This window comes from Pinus tabuliformis, chromosome 6 (assembly GCF_031772625.1).
Source record: "Pinus tabuliformis cultivar Carrire ecotype Pingquan chromosome 6, CPIR1, whole genome shotgun sequence".
In the NCBI taxonomy this organism is placed as follows: domain Eukaryota; kingdom Viridiplantae; phylum Streptophyta; class Pinopsida; order Pinales; family Pinaceae; genus Pinus; species Pinus tabuliformis.
Genome location: NC_142292.1, coordinates 1519392523 through 1519405929, shown reverse-complemented (window position 1 = coordinate 1519405929; position 13407 = coordinate 1519392523). Strand labels below are relative to the sequence as shown.

At 32.8% G+C, this 13407-nt stretch overlaps 1 pseudogene; it reads right to left on the bottom strand.

The window, feature by feature from the left end:
• Window positions 1-9654: 9654 nt before the first annotated feature.
• Window positions 9655-12203, bottom strand: LOC149264470 (phospholipase A1-Igamma1, chloroplastic pseudogene; annotated as a pseudogene).
• Between the last annotated feature and the right edge of the window lie 1204 nt (window positions 12204-13407).

Genomic DNA, 13407 nt, shown 5'->3' with positions numbered 1-13407 from the left:
ACATTATTTTTTTTAAACGATACCATGAATACTTCCTAATAGGAAAAAATTCATGCATAATTAAAGTAATAAGTGGCTTTAAAATATAACGAAAAACCTCTCGCGATATTCTACGCGTTAATAGGATTCCCTGGTGAAAATTTTTCCTTTAAATTTATAACAAAATGCAAGTGGTGTAAATTTTATATATTGTGTGCATTCGTTGGCCCATAAATGTCCCCCTCTATCGAACTTTCACAGATTAATCTTTCTATTAATTGCAAATCCTGATCACATGATCTACAATTAAATATGCTAACATATCCTAGTCATCTATTTTACATCAATGGATCATATTAGTCATATTAACTTACTTATATGTATTAATCCATGGTTTGATATTTCCCTTTACAAAGCATGTTTAAAAAATTACTAGCTTACCTTAATATGTTGCTTTTTGGGAAGTAGAATGCCACATATCACACTTTTGTTGGAAATAGACAATATAAACAAATATTGTCCCTAATTAGGCCAACAGTGGTGGGAAGTGGAATTACTAAGCCTCATCGATATCCCTAATTAGGCTTGAGGGGTGGGAAGTGGAATTACTACAACTCATTGATATCCATGATTAGGCCAAGTATCAGAGTGATGGAAAGTGGGTTTACTACGCCTCGTTTATACCCCTAATCATTTCACATGGTGGGAAATGAAATTACTATGCCTCATTGATAATCGGGCCTAATTAGGGAAGTGGAATGGGAACATTGGATTATGGAGTATGGAGGTTGCATGACACATTGTGCCACCTTGACCTAGCTGACCATTTGAAATTATTGTAAAACCATAAATAACATTCATGTTATTGAATATTAATTTCTTTTTTTAACCATGTTGATAAATTTTTATATTAAATCAGTGTTAGGAACATAGTTGATCACCAGGAATTACATCATTATTTATCCAATTTTGCTAACATTTTCCTCTTATGTATCTTAACTAGCACAATTTCTTCATAGACTTCATAAGAAAAACAAAAAAAGGGCTCTTTGTAGGCATATACCCGACATAGTTGGCCCAACAAGACACAAAATTTACAACTCACTTTCCCACTAATCAGAAATGAAGGTGAGACTCCCCATGTGCTAGGTAGGCTCATTCAAAGCTAACATCTTATCTGGTGATGGAGCACTAGAGATGGTGGATACATTTTGACAATCCTCCATTCTACTCAATTTTACCTAGAGCTCCATGAAATTCAACTGCAATTCCTCATTTTTTTAATGCAAAGTCTCCATTTCATTATCTTGATTTCCTAAATGAGGTTCCATTTTTTATTGCTTATCAATTAAGGATGAAATTTTAGCTATTTTCTCACTAATCTTCAAGTTCAAATCCAAAAAAATAATTCGCATTGCGTCCATTCTCTTTGTCAACTGCTCCACCAATACCTCCTTCTTGTATGATTATTTTTATGTGTTAACTTCCAAATCGCTCAATCTTTCCCACTTCCAGAGTCCATTAAGGTAGAAATCCCACTCACTCTCCAAATCTGGTTCCTTCCTCACCTTACATTGTCTTCTTCGTGCTTTCCTAACTACACCTTGGTGCTCTAAAAAGATAGGAGAAGGGGAGGTCTCTTTCCACTATTGAAACTAAACTTGTCATCCCCTGACAATACTATGCTTGAGGGGATTCCATGGGATGAATTTTTACTGAGTTAGCTTAGAGCATTAGTTTAGGGTAGTTGTTTCTATGCAGTGGAGGAGTTAATGATCACGACCTTGAGTGTAACTATGTGACCAATGTAATGAAACTCTAAAATGATCTGCTTGCATGACCACTTATATGTTTGTTCCCATTCCTTTTGAGTTGGGGGGGGGGGGGGGGGGGAGCTCCTTCCAATTCATGCCAAAGTTGCAAGGGAGGTGATCTATCTTTGTCATTGATGCAATCTGGAAACTTGCTTTATTTTTTCAAAAGCCTGCCCCATATGACATCTTACTGTAGTTCAAATTTCTATTTGCCGAAAAATTGAAGTGTAGGAAGCCTAGGGGAAAAATACCACACTAGGCGTGCATTTCAACTTCCTTATATTTCATCAACAACTTGCCCATCAGGATGATGCAGAGACGCCAAGTTGAAATTCCTGCGAGCCTTTGAATGCCCAGGATTGTGTCATTCTTTTATTACCCTTGTTATGAAATCGCAGTGTGGAGTGTCGGGGTGAATGGAATATGATCCCACATTAGGCGAAATTTCCACTCTCATCTTCATACATTAATGAATTTTTAGTTTGTGTAATGCAAAGCCACCTAAATGTGGTGGCATTTTGGATCTACTCTGTACATTTGATCTGTCTCATGCTTGGAGTTATGATTGATTTTTCCTCAGTCTTATTGTGGGGTATTCACCTCTATCAATTGATATATTTTCTTGAGGAGGCCACATGGGTTTGGTTCCTCCTTAAATTTTTGTTTCTTCCATTATATCTTCTCTTATGGTAGATGCCCAAAGGGATATTTCCTTTTTAATTACACTACATAATAACTCAAGGAATTTTAGAAAATATGGTTTTCCCATTGACAACCAAATTACTCATTTCAACATGACATCCTTCATTTGCACACTTATTTACCTCCTGGTTGAACTCCCTAAACACATGGAATAATGTTCACGAGTCCATATCATTATCATAGTCCCAAATTATTTTCATTATATGATTCAATGCCTCATCTTTTAGGATAGTTCCTTTTGTTAGGTGATGCATTAATAAGAGTGAATCTCCCAACATCGAGAGTGAGGATACTTCATGATATATTAATATTTGGATCCCTTGTAGTAGAGCACATGGTTCAACACCCCTCCCCCTCTTGCCACCCCTTTGAATATGAATTTTATTTCAAAAGCACCCCCAAATACGACATTCATGTTATCCCTAATAAATAACACTAATATTATCCCTACATGGAAGGGATAAGTTGAATGAGATTACATGCTTTGAGAAGAAATGGGTTAAATTGTCTCAATATTTAGCTGATTTTACATTTTTTCACAATGTTGATAAGCTAAATGAGAATTCAAAATTCTTCTGTAGATCTCCTCATGATGGGTTGTGATACTTAGGTCGAAACGTCGATAAAAACAATTTACTACGCAGGAATCCAAACCGTTCTCCAACGTTCATGTTATTTGTTATGAATGTTATTGAAAATTCATAAACCCATATATGAGTCCACCAGAATAAACGATAGTTTGTGTGAGAGGACATTCATCAAACAAGCAAGGAAAAAAGATTTTTGTTTGTTTATGATTATAAAATTCTGTAAATATATTATTTAGTTCTCTTGATATATTCTCTAATTCTCTATTGCTAAACAAAATTTGCAAATCTGAAACATAAAAGCAAGGAATCCAACAAAAAAAAGAATTATAGGTCTTTTATCAAAGAATAAAATTAACATTTCTTAAAAAGTGTGATTGTATTTTGTTTGTATAAATGTTTTCGTCACTGTGATTTTGACACCATAATTTAAATATAATTTTAAAATAATATTAAAACCTTAATTTTATATATGTATTTATTTATATACCTATGTGTATTATACTTTACTATATTTTATTGAAACAAATTTAAACCTTTTATTAAAATATGGAATTCCATATTAATATATTAACATATTCTTCCCTTTTCTTAGACTCTTGAGGAGGCACTCATGCATAAATCATATCGTTCTCAATGCCTTAAATTAAATTACCACAATATGATGAGAAGAAAAAAAAAAAAACATACAATAGAAATACTTCAAAACATATTTAATTATCATGAGATCAACACTAATGTACGACCATAATTATAATTATAAATCTTTTATATAATAATTTCATTATATAGAATGTTAAAATAACATTTAGATTAATTTATATATGATTATAACACTCTCTCCCCACACATATACCTTTTTCGTATAATTTTGATCTAATATAAAACAAATATTTATATAATAATATAAAACAAATGTCGATATAATAATTTGATACAATATATGATCCAATACACTTCACCTTTTTTTAATATAAGAGAATCATATATGATGATGATGATGATGGTTAACGTCCGCTAAGACCAAATAATGGTCTATCGGACCTAAAGAAACAAATTATCTATTTTGATTTACAATTTTATTCCTATGCTCAAAAAGCTTGGAGAGAAGCCTCCCGAGCTCACTATAATTTTGACATTGTAAAAGGCTAGGAAGGTCAGTATTGTAACAAAGATTGTGAAACTGAGATCTAATGTGGTTATATGCGGGGCACTCTAAGAGGAAGTGGTTTTCATCCTCGATGTTCCTATTCTCACATATATGGCAGATCCTTTCCGTCCATGGCGTTTTAGGAACTGCCCAACGACCTGTTTCACTATGGAGCTCATGAAAATTCGTTCTAATCTTTGCTATATTAATTTTCTTCTTTGAGCAAGTTAAAATAGAGAGATACTTTTGATCTTCTAGGGTGGGGTTGATGACCTTCTTATAATAACTTAATTTTCTTTTAGCCGCTAAGTCTTTCTCACACCACATTTTTTCTTTGAACTTAGAAGTAACAATATCTTTAATGTTATTTATGTTTTGCAATGCATCATTTTCGTTGATCTCCCAATAGTTTAACCAGGCCCTTGTGTCTTTATGCCACCCTCGATTGAGCCTTAGGTGGTTTTGGCTAGAATTTGGTTATTATATATAGTTTAATAAGTATATATAATATACTTATTATTTATATAAAAGTTTTGACATTAACATGTCTCTCTATTATTACAAAATAATTATAATTTTGACATATAATATAATATACTAGTTATAATAATTTTTTTATAATATGATATGTTATTTTTAATATATTTTTTTATAATAATGGTAAGATATAATAGTTTTAATAGGTCTTATTTTTCTTATGCAATTGTGATATATGAAAATTTTAATATATTTCTTTTTTATTATTATATATATTTATTTGATAATTGAAATATATATATAATAGCTTTGATATTAACACGTTTTTTTATTATTACATGATAATAATAATAATTTTGACAGTTTTAATAAACTTTTTTTTATAATATGATAGGTTATTTTTAATATATTTTTTTATAATAGCTTTAACATTTAATAGTTTTAATAGGTCTCTTTTATTATGCAATTGTGATATATGAAAATTTTAATATGTTTCTTTATTATTATATATAATTAATAATTGTTTAATATTAATAATATGATATTGTTTTATTGGTATTCTCTTTTTAAATATACAATTTTAATATAATAATTTTGATCCAATAAATAACATTATTATAAATCCAATGCACGTTTTTATTTTTATATATATTTCTTTATTATTAAATAATAGTTTAACATGATATTTTTGATATAATACAAAATAAAAATCCATTATACTTATTATTTATATAACAAAATCATATATCAAATATATTTCTTTATTATTTACTATAACTCTTTATATAATAGTTTTAATGTTAATAAATTTAATATATTAGGAGAGACACCAATGTCCCAAGAACCAGAAGAGATGAAGGAGATGCAAGATAAAGGAAGTTGGAAGACCGTAGAGAAAAAAAGAAAGCTACAACACCAATCTCGCCAAGAAAGACGAGGAGCCAGACAAGTAAAAATTAAGAAAATTGTAGGTCCGATAGACCAATTTGGTCTCAGTGGACGTTAACCATCATCATCATCATCATCATCATTAAATTTCATAATAATATTTTCATATTTATTGAATTGAGGCTTTTGTATTTCATATCAATTTTTTAAGACAGGTTTTGTGCGATAATCACATCAAAATTTATTTGATGATGTTTTTCGAACCAACAAGTGTGGTTCATCATCCACAATGCTTTTCCAACCAACAAGTGTGGTTCATCATCGACACTTGTCGTTCGAAATGCGTCGACAAATGAATTATGATTGATTATCACATCAAAATTCATTTTTCGACGCTTTTTGAACCAACAAGTGTGGCCAATCGTCCACAACGCTTTTCCAACCAACAAGTGTGATTCATCATCAACACTTGTTGGTTCGTAACACATCAATAAATGAATTCTAATTGATTATCGCCGAAAACCTGTCTAATAATTTTCATATTTCTTTATTATTTACTATAACTCTTTATATATTAGTTTTGATGTTAATAAATTTAATACACTACAATTTCATAATAATATTTTCATAATAATAGTTTTAATAATTACATCGATGATGATGATGATTTTTTTAATTTTAACATATTATTATTTCAATAATAGTAATTTTAATTTTAACATATTATTATTATATTTAAATTTTAGAGCCTATAATTAAAACTATTTGGCATTTACATCGACAAGCTAGAAGGTTGTTTAGAGGAAGCAGCATGTACTGACACGATCTTAGCTGGGATAGTCATCATCCTTCTTCTCTACGCTGACAATATTGTTCTTCTTACAAGGTGCCCATCTGATCTTGATAAGCAACTTATACTTCTTAAGGATTTCTGCTCTACCATGGGTATGATTGTTAACACTGACAAAACAAAAGTTATGATTATCAAATCCAAGAAAGACACTTACGCTAATTTTATGTATGACAATAGTAACTTGGAAAAAGTGTCATCCTACAAGTACCTAGAAATTGATATTCATCACAAGCTCAACTGGAACTATAGCATTGAGAAAATGATTAATGAGGGATGGAAAGCTTATTTTGGTCTTGAAAATAATTGTAAAATGACAAACCTCATAATGTGGAATAGAAAGAAGTTCCTCTTTGAAACTCTAGTCACTCCGGTTATCTTATATGGATGTGAGGTTTGGGGTTGTAGCATCTCTAGAGAATCGGTTAAAGATTGAGAAAATCCAGAAGCATTTTATAACGTATAACCTCAAAATTAAAAGAAACACACCCTATCCTATTCTCCTTATAGCAGTGGGTCTTTCCCCTATCGAGAGCCTAGCTATGACTAGGCTTCTGTTGTACAAGCACAAACTCAATAACATAGGAGACCATAGACTTCCTAAGCTAGCTTTAAATTCCAGCCAAAACCACCCAAGGCTCAAACGAGATTGGTATAAAGACACCAGGGCGAGGAAGATCGACGCGAATGTTGCATTGCAAAACATTAATAAGATTAAAAATATTGTTACTTCTAAGTTCAAAGAAAAAATGTGGTGTGAGAAATATTTAGCAGCTAAAAGAAAATTAAGATATTATAAGGAGGCCATCAACCCCACCCTAGAAGATCAAAAGTATCTCTCTGTTTTAACTAGCTCAAAGAAGAAAATTAATATAGCCAAGATTAGAACGAACTCTCATGAGCTTCATAGTGAAACGGGTCGTTGGGCAGTTCCTAAAACACCATGGATGGAAAGGTTGTGCCATCTCTGTAAGAATGCGAACATCAAGGATGAAAATCACTTCCTCTTAGAGTGCCCCGAGTACAACCACATTAGATCTCAGCTTCAAAACCTTTGTTGCAATACTGACCTTCCTAGCCTTTTACGTTGTCAAAATTACAGTGAGCTGGGGACTCTTCTCTCCAAGCTTTTTGAGCATAAGAATAAAATCTTAAGCAAAACTAAATAATTCGTTTCTTTAGGTACGATAGACCAAAGACGTTAACCATCACCACTACCATCATCATAATATAATTTTAATATATAATAATAACTTCAATTTTAAAATATTATTATTATGTTTAAATTTTAAGCTTTATAATTAAAACTATTATTATATTTAATTTTATACCCTATAATATATAGTAATTTTGATATGTAATATATTATTATTCTATATTATTAATTAAAAATTATAATTTTATTTTACAATATATTTTTTATATTATTAATAAAAAAAATATTATTAATATAAATCTCAATAAATTATAATTAGTATTTTAGTTCCCATTCATATTAATAATACATTAATAAATCTTGTATTAATAATACATTGTAATACATTAATAACTCTTATAATATAGTGCGATATATTAATATATAATATTCATTTTAAATAGTAAATATAATAAATTTTAAATAGTAAATATAATAAATTTATATTAATAGGAAATTTATAATTTTAAATTAATAAATTTAGAGGTTAAGTATATCATATTATTATTTGGTTTACATCAATATTAATATTAATATTAGTATACAATTTATTAATATAAATATAAATATTATAATTTAAATTTTTAATTAATTTGAATATTAATAACTAATATAACACTATAAATTTATAGTAATCTTTATTAATAATATTAGTATACAATTTATTAATATAAATATAAATATTATAATTTAAATTTTTAATTAATTTGAATATTAATAACTAATATAACACTATAAATTTATAGTAATGTAAATTAATATAGTTTGCACTAATATTAAATAAATTAATAAATTTAAATAATAAGTCTATTATAATTTTATATTTTAGTTAATAGGAATATATATGCTATAGTATATTGTTTAGTTAAAACAAGATAATTAGTAGTGAATATATTAATTTTAAATAATACATTATTAATATTAAATTTAAATAATAATATATAATATTATTTCTATAAATTTAACTTAAAAACATAAATAACCTTTCATATATATTTTTATTGATAATTTTATGGCTATATTAGTCATAATTCTATTTAACACAGTTAAAAATGATTTTATTGATTTTGGACCCTTTTTTTTGTTAGAATGTTTAATATGAATCTAATTATCTTTATTTTTTGCCTTTGAAATTTTGAATTTTTTTCTTTACCTCCCATTATCACTTCTGATAAAATTTAAACCTATTTCTAAGCAATGGAAGAAAATTTTGGAAAACTTTTTTTTCTTGTTACAATCCAATCAAATTTTCATGAATGAACTTGGATTTTATGGTTCCTTTGTTTCATAATGAAGACAATTGTTTTATTGTTAAATATCTTAATCAAAATGTGTGTATATATCATTTTCTTGTGTGATCCATATATTCAAGTTATATAGTGGAGTCTACATTGGTGAATGTATTTGCAAAATCTTTTGCAAACATAGAGACTCAGGTTCATGCTTTATATTGTTCTAAAACATATTTATGAAAGAATGCAGCCAAAATTTAGAGTTTGTGGTAACCTTGATACGATTATCTTTCCCTAATAATATTTCACTTCCTAAAGAAACCATTTTCTATAAAACTATATTATTTTAATTATATTTACACCAAAAATATAAAAATTAACTTATATAGAAGTAGTTTGATGTTTTAATTTTAAAAAATAAATAAACGTTTTATTTTGTTCTCATCACTAATATACCATATATATTATTAACATTATACAATAATAAATTTGATATACAATATGTGTCATTAACATCCTACAATAATAAGTTGATTGGTCTCATCAATAAGAACTCTATCTCTTTTTCAAATTTTCCATTTCGGTCCACCCAACTTTGTTCCGAAAACAAATATCCTCGTTATATTTTGTTTTGAAGCATTCATGATGTGATGCTTATGTAGTTGCAACAGAGTTCCAGTATTGCTATCGACTTACGACTGTGTTCAATATATCCAATCAATAGATTTCTAGGTTCTAGGGCTTGAGAAATGTTTTTCCAATCTTTCCCCATATGGATTCTATTGATAAAATTCTATTATGGGATATAGACCTAAGGTCTTAACCTATTAAGCATTTTGAAATTTGTTGACGAATATTATCATTTTTATGCATTTTCAAACATCAAAATCTCTATTTTGATATAATATGCTTCCAAATCATTATAACACTTACAGCACAAGGTTCTCATTATATGGTTGTTTAGTTTATCTCGCTGACTTGATGACGGATTTATCCCTTCCTACTTTCCTATTTACACAATTTCCTTCCCTTTTGAACCTGACAATACAAGGTCAGATTCGAGAGAGAGATCAGTGTCTGCGTAAGAAAAACCTTTTTTTTTTAAATTCAACAATAAAGGATCCAGATTCAATAGTAAGTAATTGTATTTGCGATTACCGAATCAGGGTGGATTTTTCCCTTAATAAGGCTTTGAAGCGGTTTGAAAGCTAAATAAACTCTGCGACACTACACTGCAGATGCCCGATGGCCAATATTAATAGTGACACCGTGGACCCCTTTAATGTGATCGAGTGACTCGTGGTGATCTGTATGCGACTCTTCGATGATTCTGCTTCTCTCCGGCTAAACCCACCGACCCTCGGAGTTCTAGATAAATCCTTTGTTAGAGTCTTGTTTCCAGAAGGGAGGAACTAGGTAGTCGTCCTTCAGGAAATCGCACGCCTTATTCACCAGAGCCGGATCGCGGCGAGAAGACAGATAGAAGCGCTGCCCTCGCCCATGGTATCCATCCAGCAGGTGGAGATAAGCCTCCAGATTATGAAAGCATGACGGATCATTCGTGGGCTTCAGGAACGGAGAATGCATGTGATCAAGAGCCAGCTCCACCCCAGCGTGACAGTAACTCCACGGAAGCTTATGGATCCACCGCTTCATCATCTGCAACTTTTCGTTGAACAGAATCCCGGGGACCTTCGGCACACTGTCGTGTACATTCACCACTCTCAGAAACTTGAGTCGCAACTCCTCGCATCGATCCTTGAATGCTGCGTTGCCCACCCTCGGCCCTGCGAACGAGAACACCGTTGTCGGAATCGACTCCACCTGATCGCCGTTCCCCAAGCGGTTCAACCCCAACTCTGCGATATCGTATGCGCTAAGCATCGCGAGCGCGCTCCCCAGGCTGTGGCCCGTGATCGTTATGCTCAACTTCTCGCCCCTGTATTTCTGTAGCAGACGCCTCAACTCCGAGAGGACTTGATCCTGTGCGCTGCTTTTACAAAACCGGCAGTCGTGTTCCCTGGCCGTATACAGATTCAGGAATCCCGCCTCCACCTTCACGTCAGGATGGGGATGCACGTTGTTCAATTCCGCGGGTCTCAGATAATCCATGAGGTCCGCGATCCACTCCAGATTCGTCACTGTTCTTCTCCACGCGATTACGATATCTCGCCGCCCGAGCCTTTTGATCTTGTCCTCGTCCGTGGCCGCGGCTATGAAGCCCATCCAGTTGGCATGAGTACTCCACGTCTTCTGCACTTGAGGCTTCTGGAAAACCCCAGGGAGATTGATGTTGGAAGTGGCATAGAGATACTTGGTCACTTCATAGCCGTAATCGGACATCCCAATGCCATGGAAGAGCTGCCTGAAATGATACTTGTGCTGGTTGGGCACGCACAACCTTCCCTTATAATACAACATTCCGGCAACATCCAAAGCATAAAACGGATGTTTTTCTTTGCTAATTGGTTGTTGTACTTGTTGTTTTATTTGCTGATAAACAACATCTTGTTCGGCTACCTTTTTAATCATTTCATCAAAGGGGATTTTCCCTTCACTACAAGAAATCTCGTATAAGCATTGCAATTTCCGTCTTAAGGCATTCGCCACTCGATTTTCCTTCCCTTTTAGATGGTTTATCTCAAAATCAAAACCACTTAGGAAGTCCACCCACCATGCTTGTCTTGCATTCAAAGTGGGTTGGCTGAAGTAATTTGTCAAACTGTGGTGAACAATTAATAACAAAAATTTTCTCCCCATAAGATAATGTCTCCACATTTTCAGGGCGTGAATCATAGCTGCCAACTCCAGATCGTAAGCAGAGTATTTCTGCTCATGCTCCTTTAATTTTCTTGATTCATAAGCTATTATTTTCCCTTCCTGCATTAACACACCTCCTACTCCTTTACTGGTGTCCGTGCACACCACATAATCCTTGTTTGGGTCAGCGATGCTTAAAATAGGTGCGGTGATGAGCAAGTATTTAAGTTGCTCGAAACTTCTTTGACACTCAGGGGTACATCTAAACACTCTTCCCTTTTTTTTAAGGAAGTGATGGGATAAGCTACTCTCGAAAATCCCTCCACAAACCGTCTGTAATAGCCTGCTAACCCCATGAAGGATTGAATGTCTGCCACATCTTTGGGCACCGGCCATTCCATTATGGTCCTTATTTTTTCGGGATCCACGGCGATTCCTTCTTTAGTGATTATATGCCCCAAATATTGTATTTTCTCCTTGAAGAAATCGCATTTACTAAACTTGGCATATAATTTGTGTTCCCGAAGGGTTTGCAATACTAACCTGAGGTGCTCTTGGTGCTCCTCCATAGTTCAGGAATAAACCAGAATATCATAAAAAAAGATCAGCACAAACTTATCCAAATACTGATGGAATATGTTGTTCATCAGGCACATAAAAGTTGCGGGGGCATTGGTCAATCCAAAGGGTAACACCACAAACTCGTAATGGTCGTACCTTGTTCTGAAAGTTGTCTTAGCTATGTCTTCCTCTTTAATTCTGATTTGGTGATACCCTGATCGCAGGTTGATCTTCGAGAAAACTGTTGCCCGTTTGACTTGGTCAAACAGTTCATTGATGCGGGGTAAAGGATACTTATTGTTGACCGTCAATTTGTTCAGCTGGCGATAATCCATACACATGCAAAGAGTTCCGTCTTTCTTCCTAACGAACAACACTGGGGTTCCCCAGGGTGACACACTGTGGCGAATATAGCTTTTGTCCAGCAGCTCCTGCAATTGCATTTTTAACTCCGTTAATTCTGGTATGCTCATTCTGTAGGGTGCTCGGGACACCGGAGCTGCTCCTGGCACCAGTTTGATGGTAAAATCTATGTCTCTTTTGGGCGGTAGGCCGGGAATATCTTCTGGAAATACATCAACAAAATCCTGAACTATGGGAATGCTATCCAATGCGACTGTTTTATCTTTCGAGTTGGCATAACCCACTTGGATGGCATAAATCTGACATCCTTTCCTAATGCATTTTGCTAACTGGGAGGCTGTTATGGGCCAAATTTTCATTGGTCACTTAATTCCCTGCATTTCCTGCTTAATTCCAAGCTCATCCTTATAACTGATAGTCTTGGTTTTACAATTAATTATGGACCAGTGTTTTTCTAACCAGTCCATACCAATCAATATATTGTACGAGCCAAGAGGAAGCACATTTAAATCTATTGTAACTGATTGTCCTGCTATTTTTAAAGGGCAGTTTTTGACCTTAGCATTCACCCGTCTTTTTGCCCCTGTTGCCAACTAAACTAGCCAAGGGTCCTTAAACTTAACAGGTTGCAACTTACAATGCTCCACAATTCTAGGACTAATATAACTTAATGTTGCACCAGGGTCAATTAAAATAGTCACAACAAGGTCTAAGAGTTTACCTTCAAATTCCACCATGGTCGGCTGGTACTTTGCCTGACGATCCTCAAGAGCAGCATTAATCCTCGGTAGGCTTCATCCTACATCGCTGACTGTAGATGCTTCATAAAATTGGGAAACCTGTTCGGTC